The 14,875-nt window shown below is 39.3% G+C and overlaps 1 long non-coding RNA gene across 2 annotated transcripts; it reads left to right on the plus strand.

Moving 5' to 3' along the window:
- Window positions 1-12,019: 12,019 nt before the first annotated feature.
- Window positions 12,020-13,319, plus strand: LOC134066376 (uncharacterized). Of its 2 annotated transcripts, XR_009936418.1 has the most exons (4): window positions 12,020-12,164; window positions 12,557-12,669; window positions 12,932-13,041; window positions 13,177-13,319. It is a non-coding gene; the product is annotated as an uncharacterized LOC134066376 (long non-coding RNA). The 2 variants fall into 2 exon arrangements; XR_009936417.1 differs by having other exon boundaries at window positions 12,020-12,669.
- The last annotated feature ends 1,556 nt before the right edge of the window (window positions 13,320-14,875 follow it).

Consider the following 14,875-nt stretch of genomic DNA (forward strand, 5'->3'; position numbering starts at 1 on the left):
GGGCCTTCTTGGGGTTGTGTTTCTAGAGTGGAAGTCCAATGATTTTAACGATTTTAATTACATTACACCAATGTCCAATGATCGCCTCCCTACCCTGTTAACAGGATGACAGGATGACACGTCCAAAGACATGAAGCATTCTGGATTTTTGCTCTGGGGGCGCTGCTTCCGGGGGGCCTGGGCGGTGGATCGGATCAGATTGTGTGTCCTGGTCGGGCCGTTGGTGTGTGTTCGTGCGGTGTTGTGGATGGGGTGGGGCTGGCGCGGGCCCCGTTCTCTCTGCTCGCGGATGGTGGTGGGGGGTTGTCTGCGCAGGGTATCTGCACATTTTTTATCAACAAATTTAATGACTTTTAAGACCTTTTTAAGACCTCTAAGAATAAAAATTAAGACCATTACCACGGCAAAAATATATATATATAAAGTACGCTCTAGGCTGTTCAGTTTACCAAAGCACATTTGTATTTGAGTGACAGTGCAAATAGTGCACGTCAGGCAACTGCCTTCTCAATACTACAACAATTCTGCTGTAAATAACGTACAAACAGTGTGTAAACAAATCAAGTTGCAAATTACAAGTTAAACACACTCAAAAAATGGACAAGGCTCCCAACCAACTTTTTGCGTTGGTTGCACTGGTGCGCCTAACTTTTTTTTCAGGTGCACCAGTGCAAAATTTAGGTGCACCCACATTTTTCATTGCATAGCTTTCTAACAGCAAAGGGTCACATTTTTATCGCATTCCTTTCATATAATGTGAATGATTTTTTATAAATATATTCGATAAAAAATCAATCACATTATATATACTGTATAATAATTCAAACTAAATAACCCCCCCTCCTCCCCCATTTTCTATCTATATACTGAAATTTCTGATATTCATGACTGCACACTTTATGTAGATTATACTATTTGTATTACAACTCTAGGCCTACCTCTTTAATTCAGCTGTCTGATTGATGCCTCAAAATATTGTAAACAAAGTAGCATAGTTGGCTAGCTTATCATAGTCTGCTGGTTGGACTGTTCAGTTTCCCCCACATGTGTTTAAGTTTCAAGGTAGGCTGATACTTTTTCTCCTTGGTACAGGTCCTTTTAGTCTTGGAGTTAGAAAACATTGGTGATGAGATGATCACTCAACTTGAATGCAAGAGTTTTAATAAAATGTGCAGCATGCTATGATGCTAACCGGATTTCATAATAATTTGGCTAGTCGTCATTGCTTTTTTCACGATTGTGAATGTTTTATTTGGATTAAATGTGCATGTCGAGGGGTGGGTGTCCATTGAGCGCGCACGAGAGAGAGAGAGAGAGAGAAAGAGAGAGGGCCAAGCCGAGGAGGTTTACTTCTATATTGTTTGGTAGAGTTGCACGCATGTAGTCTACAATGAAAACAGGCGAAAGAAATGTGTGCTCTCACCCGAAAAGCGTCAGGTGCACCATTGCAACCTCGAATATTTTTCAGTCGCATTCTTAAAAATCTTGGCTCACGTCTGCCACTCTGAAACACTATCTCCGTCTGTAGGAACGCACACGCTACTTTTTACTGTGTTATATTGTAACACCAACAATATTTGAGTGCGTCTACATTCGCAAAGCTGACGAAACGGACTCGGAGTCGGCACGACATGAAATTTAAGACCTCCTCATCGGAAATTCTAGAATTCAAGACATTTTAAGACCTTGAAAATCCAAAAAAAGAAATAAGACTTTTTAAGACTTTTTAAGGACCCGCGGGGACCCTGCTGCGGATGGGTGACGCCGCCTGTGGGCGGACTCTGGCTGGCCATGCTCGGCCATGCTCGGCCATGCTGCTCATGCGGTTCAGAGGTGGTGTGTGGGTTCGCCTGGGGGGGGGGGGGGGGGGGGCATTGTGGGTGGGTGGATGTTGCGTGCGTGGTGGGTGGGTGGATGTTTGCATGCGTGGTGGACGATGTGCGGGATTCTCTCTTCGGGTTTAACTGGGTAACCTATTCCGCACCTGTCCCCACAAAAGAGGTGTGTAAAAGCGTTTGGAAAACCCTCTATAGTATAATCATTTATATCACCATTGACATACTTATTAATACCAACCATCATGACTTACAGTAATACTAACACACTCTATTTCTCTTCCCTTTCCCCTATACCTCACCTGTGAGGTAAACCATTACCAGCCATCAACCATCTCTGTGCCTGTCCCTCATCACACCTGAAGTCACATCCCTCTGACTGCCCTACCATCGCCATTGCCTTCGCCATCCCTATGACTGCCCTACCATCGCCCGCTGTGGTTCCCTGCCCGAATCTTTGGCCCATGCACTTTAGAGTAACGGATCTTCTTAGATCTCTGCAGAGGATTAGGCATTTGAAGAGTTCTTTTCCAAAACGCTATATCCACCATGTTACGAATGAATTTTCATAAATATATTTGTTACATTTTGTTTTTCAAGTAATCTCAGTGAAACTGTATTGGGTTATGTTTAGTTACAGTAATTTATCTTTACTCAATAAAAGCAAAACAGCTGCATTTTTATTGATATTACCTGAAACACAATTACTAAAAATACAGTAACATGATTTGTTACAGTACAGTAATGTTTTCAAAAATCTATCTATATTGCACACAACAGTACTCTTGAAAACATGATCAGGGTGTGCAGTTCTTTTATTTTCTTCATTCACACCACACACACACACACACACACACACACACACACACACACACCACAGTCACTGTGCGCATTTGCAAAAAGTGTCTTCAATTTTGAGTCGTTGTGTGTAATAAATGACGCCAGGTGTGTTCATTGTGTTCAGTTATTGCTGACTGTGGCAAGCATTTTGCATCACATGAGCTTTCATTTGAGAATATGTTTTGCAACATGTGTTTTAGCAAGGAAAAATGTGCTTAGATTTATGAGAACGGAGGATTGTGTTTTGTGAATTGTGTCTTCATGTGAAATGTGTTTATGGTATTGGAAAATTGTGGCTAGATTTAGTAAATGTGTTTAGACAACTGGTCACAATATATTTGAATTGGGCTCTAAAGTTGCCTATACTGTATTAATATGAGAAAAGCAAACAGGCATAATGAGTTTTTAAAGGGCCCTCAACGTTTTTTTTTCCTTTTGTGGAGGGGGGGCACGACGCAATTACGTAATTGATATGCAAATTAGCGTGTGACGTCATCTAGCGACATTTGGCGACTTTTGGAGCTGGCTTTAGCTACTTTCCATTTGAAATAGTTGGCAACACTGTAGAGTCCGACAGTTTCACGTTATGGCTTCATAGAAATGCATTGGGAGCCGTGATTTCCCCCCGGTTTTATAAGATTATATAGTGATGTAAATTGAAAAAGGAAAACGAAATGTGTGGGATTAACGCAACACCGATACACAGAATGATGGCTTTCAATCTTGATTATACTTTTTTTGTAATTATATTAAATTAGATTAAAGTCTCTCCTCCCAGCTATCCCCTATTGGGAGTACACCAGTTGAGTTGACACCAAAATCATGTCATTCGGATGTATTTTGAGAATGTTCGAGTTCACCGTTTTTAGCCAAAACTCGTTAGCCTGGAAGTGACCGGGGCAAGTCCTTTCGCCGCTACAAAACGCTATTTTTATACCTCTTCTACTGATCCAACCAACACTACACTTACGTGGTAGTGAGTAGAGGGTCCCTAAAGCCAAACCGAAGTATCCCCACGTCTTTGTGGTCGGATAGAGAGTCCAGAATGAATTTAATCGAGTCCGTACCTTTCCGGAAATGTTATTAAAATGTTGTTAACGCGTTGCTAGCTGCAGCAGTGACATTTCCGGAAAGGTACTGACTCGATTAAATTCATTCTGGACTCTCTATCCGACCACATAAAGACGTGGGGATACTTCGGATACAATAGGTGCGTTTGACTTGACGAAAATCTGCGCAGATCTGACTTGATGTGATGCATGCTGGGTTAAACAGAGTGCATACTGGGACAGACGAAATGCAAACTGGTTAGAAATCATGTCCGACTTCTTGCAGTCGCGGTGGGAGTTACCCCCGTGACATCATGTCACATGTCCATACAAGATCTCGGGAGACTGCGTCTTAGCTCAGCCAGCGCAGTTCAGCGCAGTTCGTTTTTAAGCAACTGCGCTGGCCAAAACCCACCCCAATGACGTCAGTTCAAAGTTGTGATAGGGCCGTTTGGAAGAATCTCCCCATGACGAGTATGACAGGTGTCTCGTTCTGCCTCCTTACCCAAGACACTAGAGCGGACCAAGACGGATCAGTTCAACTGCACTAAAACCAACGTCTGGGATGACGCTGGAGCTTATCCCTGTGATCCATCTTGCTCTGTTCTAGAATCTTTGCTCCTTACGTTAGAATCTGCTAAAATGAACAGAAATCGAACGGATACCTTCTTATTTGTGATTTCTGGAACAGCGGTAGGCTAGCCTACTGATACACTGCTATTTTATGCTGTTGGTTAAATATATACACACGGAAAACACTTGATATTTAATTAATGTGCTGCAATGCAGGCCTGTTAACTGTATGACAACAGTGGTTTATTTAAACACATCATATCAATTTATTTCGTCAGTCACCATGCTCATTTTAATGAGCAAGAATAAAAGTTTTACTGTATTTAATACAAAATCCCGCGATATCTACCGCGAGGTCTCCAGCCAGGTCTCTCGCGAGTAACTTCAGGTACGTAAGCTCAGTCAGACTGTCCGGGATGAGCTGCGTGTGCTAGTTGCCCCTCCTGCTAAGACTCTGCAGCTCTCGTTGACGTATGAAGCCAGCCTAAGTCAGCCTAAGTCAGCCGCAGTTCATCGCAAACGCACCTACTAACTAAGGGGGGCGGGGCTTAGCCAAAGGTGAATTGACTGTTCGCAAAAGCCGCGCCCCCTAGTTATTGTTACTATGCCCATCAAACAAATGAGAACAGACTTTCTACCAGAGAGGGTTAAAGCGGAGCGAGAGGCGCAAACGTTCGATCATTTCCGCGTTCTGTCTTCGCAAAGGGGAGGGGGGCTAAATCCCCCTTTAATGGCCTGGACACATTACACGATTTCAGCCCGATTTTGGCCCGAATTTGTCGTGACTGACAAGTTTACATCGTCGTAACCGATTTCAAATGGTCGGGCACGACATCGAACGCGGAGTGAATCTTATAATGTGACATGCTTCACGACTTGCGGTTTGTCGTTCACGACGTTCTAAAACAGCCCGACAAAAAGTCTGGCTTGTCAGAAATTTGACGGGAGTCGTATGACGCGACCGATGCTTTCGGTGTATGTGGCCACTCTCCCGACCAAGACGCGGAGAGGTTTTCATGGTTCTAAAATCGTATAGTGTGACATGGTAGATCGTAAACGACAATCGTTAGCGACAAAAAAAATCGTATAGTCTGACCAGGCCATAAGCAGACCTGTTAACATTCGAACTGAACTGCTTGCCAATCTGACAGAGACGCAAGTTCGGTCGGCTACGCTACAGTATGTGCAGAAATGAAATGGCTTGGATTTGGTGAGTAGCCTATTCAAGTCATTTTTTTCCCTCCTGAAGTTGGATATGAAGTGGGCCTATGAATGAAATTATTTCCAGATTCCACTCTGATGTACAGTATAGGCAGAGACACTTATATGCCTTAAAAGGACTTTGGTATAGGTAGCCTACTAGTCTGTCAAGTTTAAGAACAATAAAAAAATGTATTAGCTCAGGGGAGGGTATTCCTATATGATCCTATCCAGTAAACACGCTTCATCGAACCAAATTCAAAGGCGACGCTTTAAATTTTCAGTAACGATAAAGGCGTTGCCATGATGAGAAAAGTAATTAATTTGATTACTTCATTACTGACAAATTAACGCCGTTATACTTAAACGCTGTTACTCCCAACACTGTAATGTAACTTGGTTACTTTAGTAATTACACTCAGAAGCTGCTGAAAACATCCCCGCCGCCTCAACATAAAAATGACAACCACTTGTGTCAATACAGTTGTATCAAAACAGTTTTTAATAAAAGAGAATTATAGTGCATGAAAATGCACTATACTGTTCTTCCAAGTCTTCTTCCGCAACTTCTTATTATTACAGTGCATGAAAATGCACTGTACTGTTCTTCCTATTCTTCTTATTATTACAGTGCATGAAAATGCACTGTACTGTTCTTCCTATTCTTCTTATTATTATTACAGTGCATGAAAATGCACTGTACTGTTCTTCCTTTTCTTCTTATTATTACAGTGCATGAAAATGCACTGTACTGTTCTTCCTAGGCTTCAACTTCTTATTATTCTTCTTCTAACGCACGCAATTCAGCTTCAACCGCTTAACGTAGAAACTCCATTCAAACTATGTCGCGTAGGTCTTACTTACGCGATGTGTGCTTTGTATTTTTCAACTTTGTAACTTTTATACTTTTTAAACTATTAGTTAAAAACTATTACCATTTCCCCCATAGACTTAACATTGCTCATTATGACATCACGGCAGCAATTAGAATCTTATGCCAGGTGGCCGGCCACCTGGGCACCAACTGTCAGTTTCTCTCAGGCTCCTCTCTGAAGACTACATATTCTGTTCCCCTGTATCCTCTGCGCACAACAGTATCAAAATAAGTCCTCCTAATTCCATCCAACTTTATATCCATTCATCTTCTTCAAACCATTCACTCATCCACCCATTCTAAACAGTCTGCCTATCAACAACATCAATTAGACGCTCTACATTGAACTTTTAAACAATCTACTCTGTCTCAGGCTGGCTCTCTTGAGACTAGCCAGTTAAATTGATTACACCTGTATCTGTATCCACTACTCTCAGTAGAGAGCTGTGTCTCTCCATTCAACAAGAATATAAGGCACATTCCATCCAACATTCTATCCATTCATCTTCTTCAGACCATTCACTCATCCACCCATTAAACTGTCTATCAACATCTATTAAACAATCTGTCTATCAACATCCATTAAACTCTCTGTCTATCAACATTAATTAGACTATCTACATTCAACTTTTTAATTATTTACTCTGTCTCAGGCTTTAAGAGTACTCTGGCTCTCTTAAGACTAGCCAGTTAAATTGATTACACCTGTGTCAACTACTCTCAGAGAGCTGTATCAGTGTCTCTCTTAACAAGAATGTAAGGCACATTCCATCCAACCTTCTATCCATTCATCTTCTTCAGACCATTCACTCATCCACCCATTAAACTGTCAATCAATATCTATTAAACAATCTGCCTATCAACATCCATTAAACATTCTGTCTATCAACATTAATTAGACTATCTACATAAAACTTTTAAAGTATTTACTGTGGGTCCCTCTCAAGCACCGTTTATATGTCCTCCCTCGCTCCTCAATGATCTACATGAAGAAAGATAGAAGAAGGGCTAAACTATCCCATTGTTGCCGCTCCATCATTCTTTATGTAGATCAGTAAGGAGCGAGAGAGGACGCGTAAACGCTATGAGAGGCACCTTCTGTCTCAGGCTTTAAGCATACAATCTCATTAAGACTACAGATCCTGTTTCACTACTTCCTCTGTCCACAACTGTTTCAAAATAAAGGTCCTCACTGCAATAATACACTATTAAATAATTTAACCATTGAAACTACTCAACTATTGAACTGTTCAACCATTCCAACTGTCAGTTATCATCCACTATGCCTCCAGTCAACTACATGAAACCTCCATGTACCTAGCAACCAACATAGCAACCATTAAAATTAAGTGTTTATGACCGTTTCCATAGCAACCAACATGATTATACTGCAGTAACTTCTTGCTTCCTGATAGTGGCCACCATGGATACCCTAGCAACAAATGTTTCAAAATAAAAGTCCTTACTAGCAAGTTAGCATGGTTAGCATAGTTAGCATTGTTAGCATAGTTAGCATTTTTAGCATGACTGCAAAAAATCATCAACTAAGTTAGCTAATCAACCTGGTTAGCATTGTTAGCAAATTTAGCATTGTTAGCATAGTTAGCATTTTTAGCATTACTGCTAGAAATCATCGGTTCAGTTAGCTAATCAACCTGGTTAGCATTGTTAGTAAAGTTAGCATTGCTAGCATAATACGCATTTTTAGCGTAACTGCTAGAAATCATTAGGTAAGTTAGCTAATCAACATTTTAACATGAATAGAAATCATTAGTTAAGTTAGAACTGGAACGTTTCATCTTTAAACTGTCTACCTTCACACTATCAACTCTCTGTAAACTATGCAACCACCATGTTTACCCTAGCTACACCTTAGTAACCATATCTACATTATCTATCCATTTTTGCATTTTCATGAACTGGTAATTCCTTGGAATTGCATTTCTAGTTATTATTATAGTGCATGAAAATGCACTATACTGTTCTTCCAAGTCTTCTTCCGCAACTTCTTATTATTCTTCTTCTAACGCACGCAATTCAGCTTGAACCGTTTAACATAGAAACTTCATTCAAACGTTGTTGCGTAGGTCTTGCTTATGCCATGTGTGCTTTGTATTTTTCAACTTTGTAACTTTTATACTTTTTAAACTATTAGTTAAAAACTATTACAATTTCCACCATAGACTTAACATTGATCATTATGACATCACGGCAGCAATTAGAATCTTAAGCCAGGTGGCCGGCCACCTGGGCACCAACTGTCAGTTTCTCTCAGGCTCCTCTCTGAAGACTACATATTCTGTTCCCCTGTATCCTCTGCGCACAACAGTATCAAAATAAGTCCTCCTAATTCCATCCAACTTTATATCCATTCATCTTCTTCAAACCATTCACTCATCCACCCATTCTAAACAGTCTGCCTATCAACATCAATTAGACGCTCTACATTGAACTTTTAAACAATCTACTCTGTCTCAGGCTGGCTCTCTTAAGACTAGCCAGTTAAATTGATTACACCTGTATCTGTATCCACTACTCTCAGTAGAGAGCTGTGTCTCTCCATTCTACAAGAATATAAGGCACATTCCATCCAACATTCTATCCATTCATCTTCTTCAGACCATTCACTCATCCACCCATTAAACTGTCTATCAACATCTATTAAACAATCTGTCTATCAACATCCATTAAACTCTCTGTCTATCAACATTAATTAGACTATCTACATTCAACTTTTAAATTATTTAATCTGTCTCAGGCTTTAAGCACACTCTGGCTCTCTTAAGACTAGCCAGTTAAATTGATTACACCTGTGTCAACTACTCTCAGAGAGCTGTATCAGTGTCTCTCTTAACAAGAATATAAGGCACATTCCATCCAACCTTCTATCCATTCATCTTCTTCAGACCATTCACTCATCCACCCATTAAACTGTCAATCAATATCTATTAAACAATCTGCCTATCAACATCCATTAAACATTCTGTCTATCAACATTAATTAGACTATCTACATACAACTTTTAAAGTATTTACTGTGGGTCCCTCTCAAGCAGCGTTTATATGTCCTCCCTCGCTCCTCGATCCTCAATGATCTACATAAAGAAAGATAGAAGAAGGGCTAGACTATCCCATTGTTGCCGCTCCATCATTCTTTAAGTAGATCAGTGAGGAGCGAGAGAGGACGCGTAAACGCTATGAGAGGCACCTTCTGTCTCAGGCTTTAAGCATACAATCTCATTAAGACTACAGATCCTGTTTCACTACTTCCTCTGTCCACAACTGTTTCAAAATAAAGGTCCTCACTGCAACAATACACTATTAAATCATTTAACCATTGAAACTACTCAACTATTGAACTGTTCAATCATTCCAACTGTCAGTTATCATCCACTATGCCTCCAGTCAACTACATGAAACCTCCATGTACCTAGCAACCAACATAGCAACCATTAAAATTAAGTGTTTATGACCGTCTCCATAGCAACCAACATGATTATACTGCAGTAACTTCTTGTTTATTGATAGTGGCCACCATGGATACCCTAGCAACAAATGTTTCAAAATAAAAGTCCTCACTAGCAAGTTAGCATGGTTAGCATAGTTAGCATTGTTAGCATTTTTAGCATAACTGCAAAAAAGCATCAACTAAGTTAGCTAATCAGCCTGGTTAGCATTATTAACAAATTTAGCATTGTTAGCATAGTTAGCATTTATAGCATTACTGCTAGAAATCATCGGTTAAGTTAGCTAATCAACCTGGTTAGCATTGTTAGTAAAATTAGCATTGCTAGCAAAGTTAGCATTTTTAGCGTAACTGCTAGAAATCATTACCTAAGTTAGCTAATCAACATTTTAACATGGATAGAAAACATTAGTTAAGTTAGAGCTGGAATGTTTCATCTTTAAACTGTCTACCTTCACACTATCAACTCTCTGTAAACTATGCAACCACCATGTTCACCCTAGCTATACCTTAGTAACCATATCTACATTATCTATCTATTTTTGCATTTTCATGCACTGGTAATTCCTTGGAATTGCATTTCTAGTTAAACTTCTTCTTCTAACGCTCGCAATTCAGCTTCAACCGTTTAACGTAGAAACTTCATTCAAACTTTGTTGCGTAGGTCTTGCTTATGCCATATGTGCTTTCTATTTTTCAACTTTGTAACTTTTATACTTTTTAAACTATTAGTTAAAAACTATTACCATTTCCCCCATAGACTTAACATTGCTCATTATGACATCACGGCAGCAATTAGAATGTTACTCCAGCTGGTCAGCCACCTGGGCACCAACTGTCAGTTTCTCTCAGGCAATCTCTCTGAAGACTACATATTCTGTTCCCCTGTATCCTCTGTGCACAACAGTATCAAAATAAGTCCTCCTAATTCCATCCAACTTTATATCCATTCATCTTCTTCAAACCATTCACTCATCCACCCATTCTAAACAGTCTGCCTATCAACATCAATTAGACGTTCTACATTCAACTTTTAAACAATCTACTCTGTCTCAGGCTGGCTCTCTTAAGACTAGCCAGTTAAATTGATTACACCTGTATCTGTATCCACTACTCTCAGTGGAGAGCTGTGTCTCTCCATTCTACAAGAATATAAGGCACATTCCATCCAACATTCTATCCATTCATCTTCTTCAGACCATTCACTCATCCACCCATTAAACTGTCTATCAACATCTATTAAACAATCTGTCTATCAACATCCATTAAACTCTCTGTCTATCAACATTAATTAGACTATCTACCTTCAACTTTTCAATTATTTACTCTGTCTCAGGCTGTAAGAGTACACTCTGGCTCTCTTAAGACTAGCCAGTTAAATTGATTACACCTGTGTCAACTACTCTCAGCTAGAGAGCTGTATCAGTGTCTCTCTTAACAAGAATATAAGGCACATTCCATCCAACCTTCTATCCATTCATCTTCTTCAGACCATTCACTCATCCACCATTAAACTGTCAATCAATATCTATTAAACAATCTGCCTATCAACATCCATTAAACATTCTGTCTATCAACATTAATTAGACTATCTACATACAACTTTTAAAGTATTTATTGCTATCAAGCAGCGTTTATATGTCCTCCCTCGCTCCTTGATCCTCAATGATCTACATAAAGAAAGATAGAAGAAGGGCTAGACTATCCCATTGTTGCCGCTCCATCATTCTTTATGTAGATCAGTGAGGAGCGAGAGAGGACGCGTAAACGCTATATGAGAGGCACCTTCTGTCTCAGGCTTTAAGCATACAATCTCATTAAGACTACAGATCCTGTTAACTGTCACTGGGTGAAAAGGCTCTGAATCAGGGGATATGCCGTCCGGATATTTTTTATGACATGCAGCATATCAGGAACAATTTTCATCATATCTTGAGTTTTTAAGAATCAGTGGAAATATGACTTATTTCGACTCCTGATTTGCTAATCAGAAATCAGGGGTGCGATACTCAAAGCACAAATCACGCACACCATTTCTGGATTAATAGGTCTATCATCCTTAGACAGGCTATTATGTTAGATATCCAATTTTATGAGTTTGGTAGTCATTTTAATGTAACAGTTTAAAATATGCCATAGTAGGCTATGTCTAATTTCCACGATTTCTTAAAATATAACGGATGCTTATCAGCATGCGCACGCACTTCCCCACCCAACTGACTTTTAAAATCCAACCCCTGCACTGCTGCCGAGTCCGACTTCAGTTCAACCGTCATTTTTCTGTCATGTATCTGAAGCTGTACAAACTCTGCCGTCTTCATATCCAAGGTAAGAACTACAGTACTTTTGTATGCTAATTGAAAACTGGAATTAATTAGAAAAGTACAGGGTTTTTTTTTATTTATAATGTAGCACTAATGTTAACCGTCAACTGTCATGTTAGAATTAGCTAACGTTATGAATTAGCTAGCGAGCTAACATCGCTAACGTTAGCTGTTACAAATTAATGTTAGCTGCTAACTTTTCCAATAACTAACTTTACCATTATGGAATGGTAGTAATATCATAAGTCTGTCTGAGATGTCGTTAGGAATGTAAAGTTTTAGTTTGAATGAAATGGTCCAGGGCTAGGCTATCAGTCTTGAATGTTAGCTAACCTAGCTAGAAGCTATACCTTACATTTAAAGTGGCTGCTGCTGACGTGAACTTTAACGTTACAGAGACAGGCGGCTGACCCACGTCAATACCGAAGTAAATGCCAGGGATCTTTAGTTTGTGAAAGGTAACGTAGTGTTAAGCCATCCTTACACCAGAAGACTTCGACAAGATTTGGGTAAGATTGTTGACAGCTTGTAGTCTTTTCACTGAAGCTTGAATGGGGGGCATTAGTTTAATGACTCAAATCTTGTCAAAGTAGGCTATTTTGATGTATGAGTAACATTAGGCAACATGTTCTTCATTTCATAGCCCCTATTTGCTTATACCTGACCTTGTGCAAAAGTATGTGTTTATTTAAGATGCATGTGAGGGCAGTAGTGTTTCAGTGATGGTATTTTCAGGTTATTAATCCTAGTCTCCCTCTGTTCCGTTTGCAGACGGTGAGTTGTGACGACTGCTGTCCTGAGACCATTGAGTGCAGTCTGGAATATTCCAAATGTGTGCCAGTTCCATAAGAAAATGTTCCAATCAAGAGTACACTCACCAGGTAGAAACAGACACACACACGCACACACGTAGTATCACATGTAGCATTATAATATGTGTGCATGTATTTGTGTCTGTTACTGTGGTTAGTTTATCCCATTTTTTCATGTGTCTGTTTGTTGTTATGACTGTGTAGTGGGCTCAATAGTCCAGGACAAAGTCGGTCTGTCCTTCTACTACTACATGCTACTTGACTTTGTCTGGAAGCCATGGATGCTGCCCTCAACATGCTGTAAGTGTCTTTGTGTTTTGAATGAGGGCTATGGGGTATGTTACTGTCCATACTAATTTGGTTGACATACGTGCAGTGTAATGCATGAATATGCGGCTATTTATAATAGTCTTGAATTTTGAAATTTAGCCATGTTTACCATTATGTTGGTGGTAAGGTAAACAGTGTTGTGAATATATGCCAAACTGATCATAATCACTATTTCAAATGTATTGTACAGAATGTATAATTTTGGTAAATCATATCTTCTATTGACAGAAACCCTCAAGAATTAACATTGATGGTGATGATGGAAAGGCCTTCATAAGGTAAATATATATATATATATATATATATATATACTGTATATATATATTATATATATATATATATATATACTGTATATATATATATATATATATATATATACGTATATGTTTGTACACCTGATTGACTTACCTTTTGTTTTAATGCTTTGATATTAATCAACAATAACATAATTTATGGCAATTGCTGTTTTTTTTATTTATTTATTTTAGGTGCCCTCCAGCAACCCCAGCCTGGAGCCAGAGGCTGGTACTGCACATCAGATGGGGTATGATCTGTGCTAGGCATCAGAAAGGTGGTCTACGCAAGAAGGCAAGAGCTTCTGCAGACAGTGTTGCAATTAGGTATGCACACAGATATACTACTGTTCAGAAGTGTAGGGTCACTTCGAAATGTCCCCTTGATCAAAATAAATGCACCGGACATTTCTAAGTGTACCCCAACTTTATTCCTAACTATTGCACCTGACTTCTAGGCTCTTGTGGGTTTGCTTTTATTTGTCACACAAACTGAGTAGTTTACATTAATTATATTCATGTACAATATATGCTTTGTTTCTCTTTTTGCAGACACCTGACCTTTACTGCCAAAGGGATCCCCATCAGAGCACCTCTGCCTTCCCTGCAGGACAACTATACCAGAAGAGTACGGACAAGGACTCAACATGTTTTAAAGGACATTTCACGCCCAGACCATGGACTGTTGAAACCACTGAGGTCAAGCAGAAGTCTTGTTCTCACTCGAGACAGGTCATTGACAGGCGGCGAGTGTCACTACCCAAGTACCCCCACTGCAGACGAGAAAGCCATATTGATTTGAGTATTTCTTGATAAATACAATAAAGACCATGTAACAAATTTTATTGCCTGTCATATATGAATTTAAATGTTTAGATTAAGTCACTGGGATTTAGTAGTTGTAATAATGCAGGTGCAGGTGCAAAGTAAATAATGTAATTAAGTTTATGTAAAATTAATATAATAATGTAATAATAATTTATACAATCAATGAAATATTGAAATGTTGAATGGCTGTGGGTGTAACAATAAGCTCAGTGTTGGTGATGTAGGCCTATCCCACATTTAAAACTATTTCATATAGGGCATAACTCATTTAAATAATTAAAACTATTAAATATATAACTAATAAAGGCATGCACATAAATGCCTGTGAAATTAGCTCTGCCTGGCAGTATCTGGGCAGTATATGCGTGGTGTCATGTTTGACATATCAGGGGATATATGGCAACAAATACCAGAGATATCTTGGGTCATATAAGTAGCTAATACTTGAAACA

The sequence above is a fragment of the Sardina pilchardus genome, chromosome 19, assembly GCF_963854185.1.
Source record: "Sardina pilchardus chromosome 19, fSarPil1.1, whole genome shotgun sequence".
Lineage (NCBI taxonomy): Eukaryota > Metazoa > Chordata > Actinopteri > Clupeiformes > Clupeidae > Sardina > Sardina pilchardus.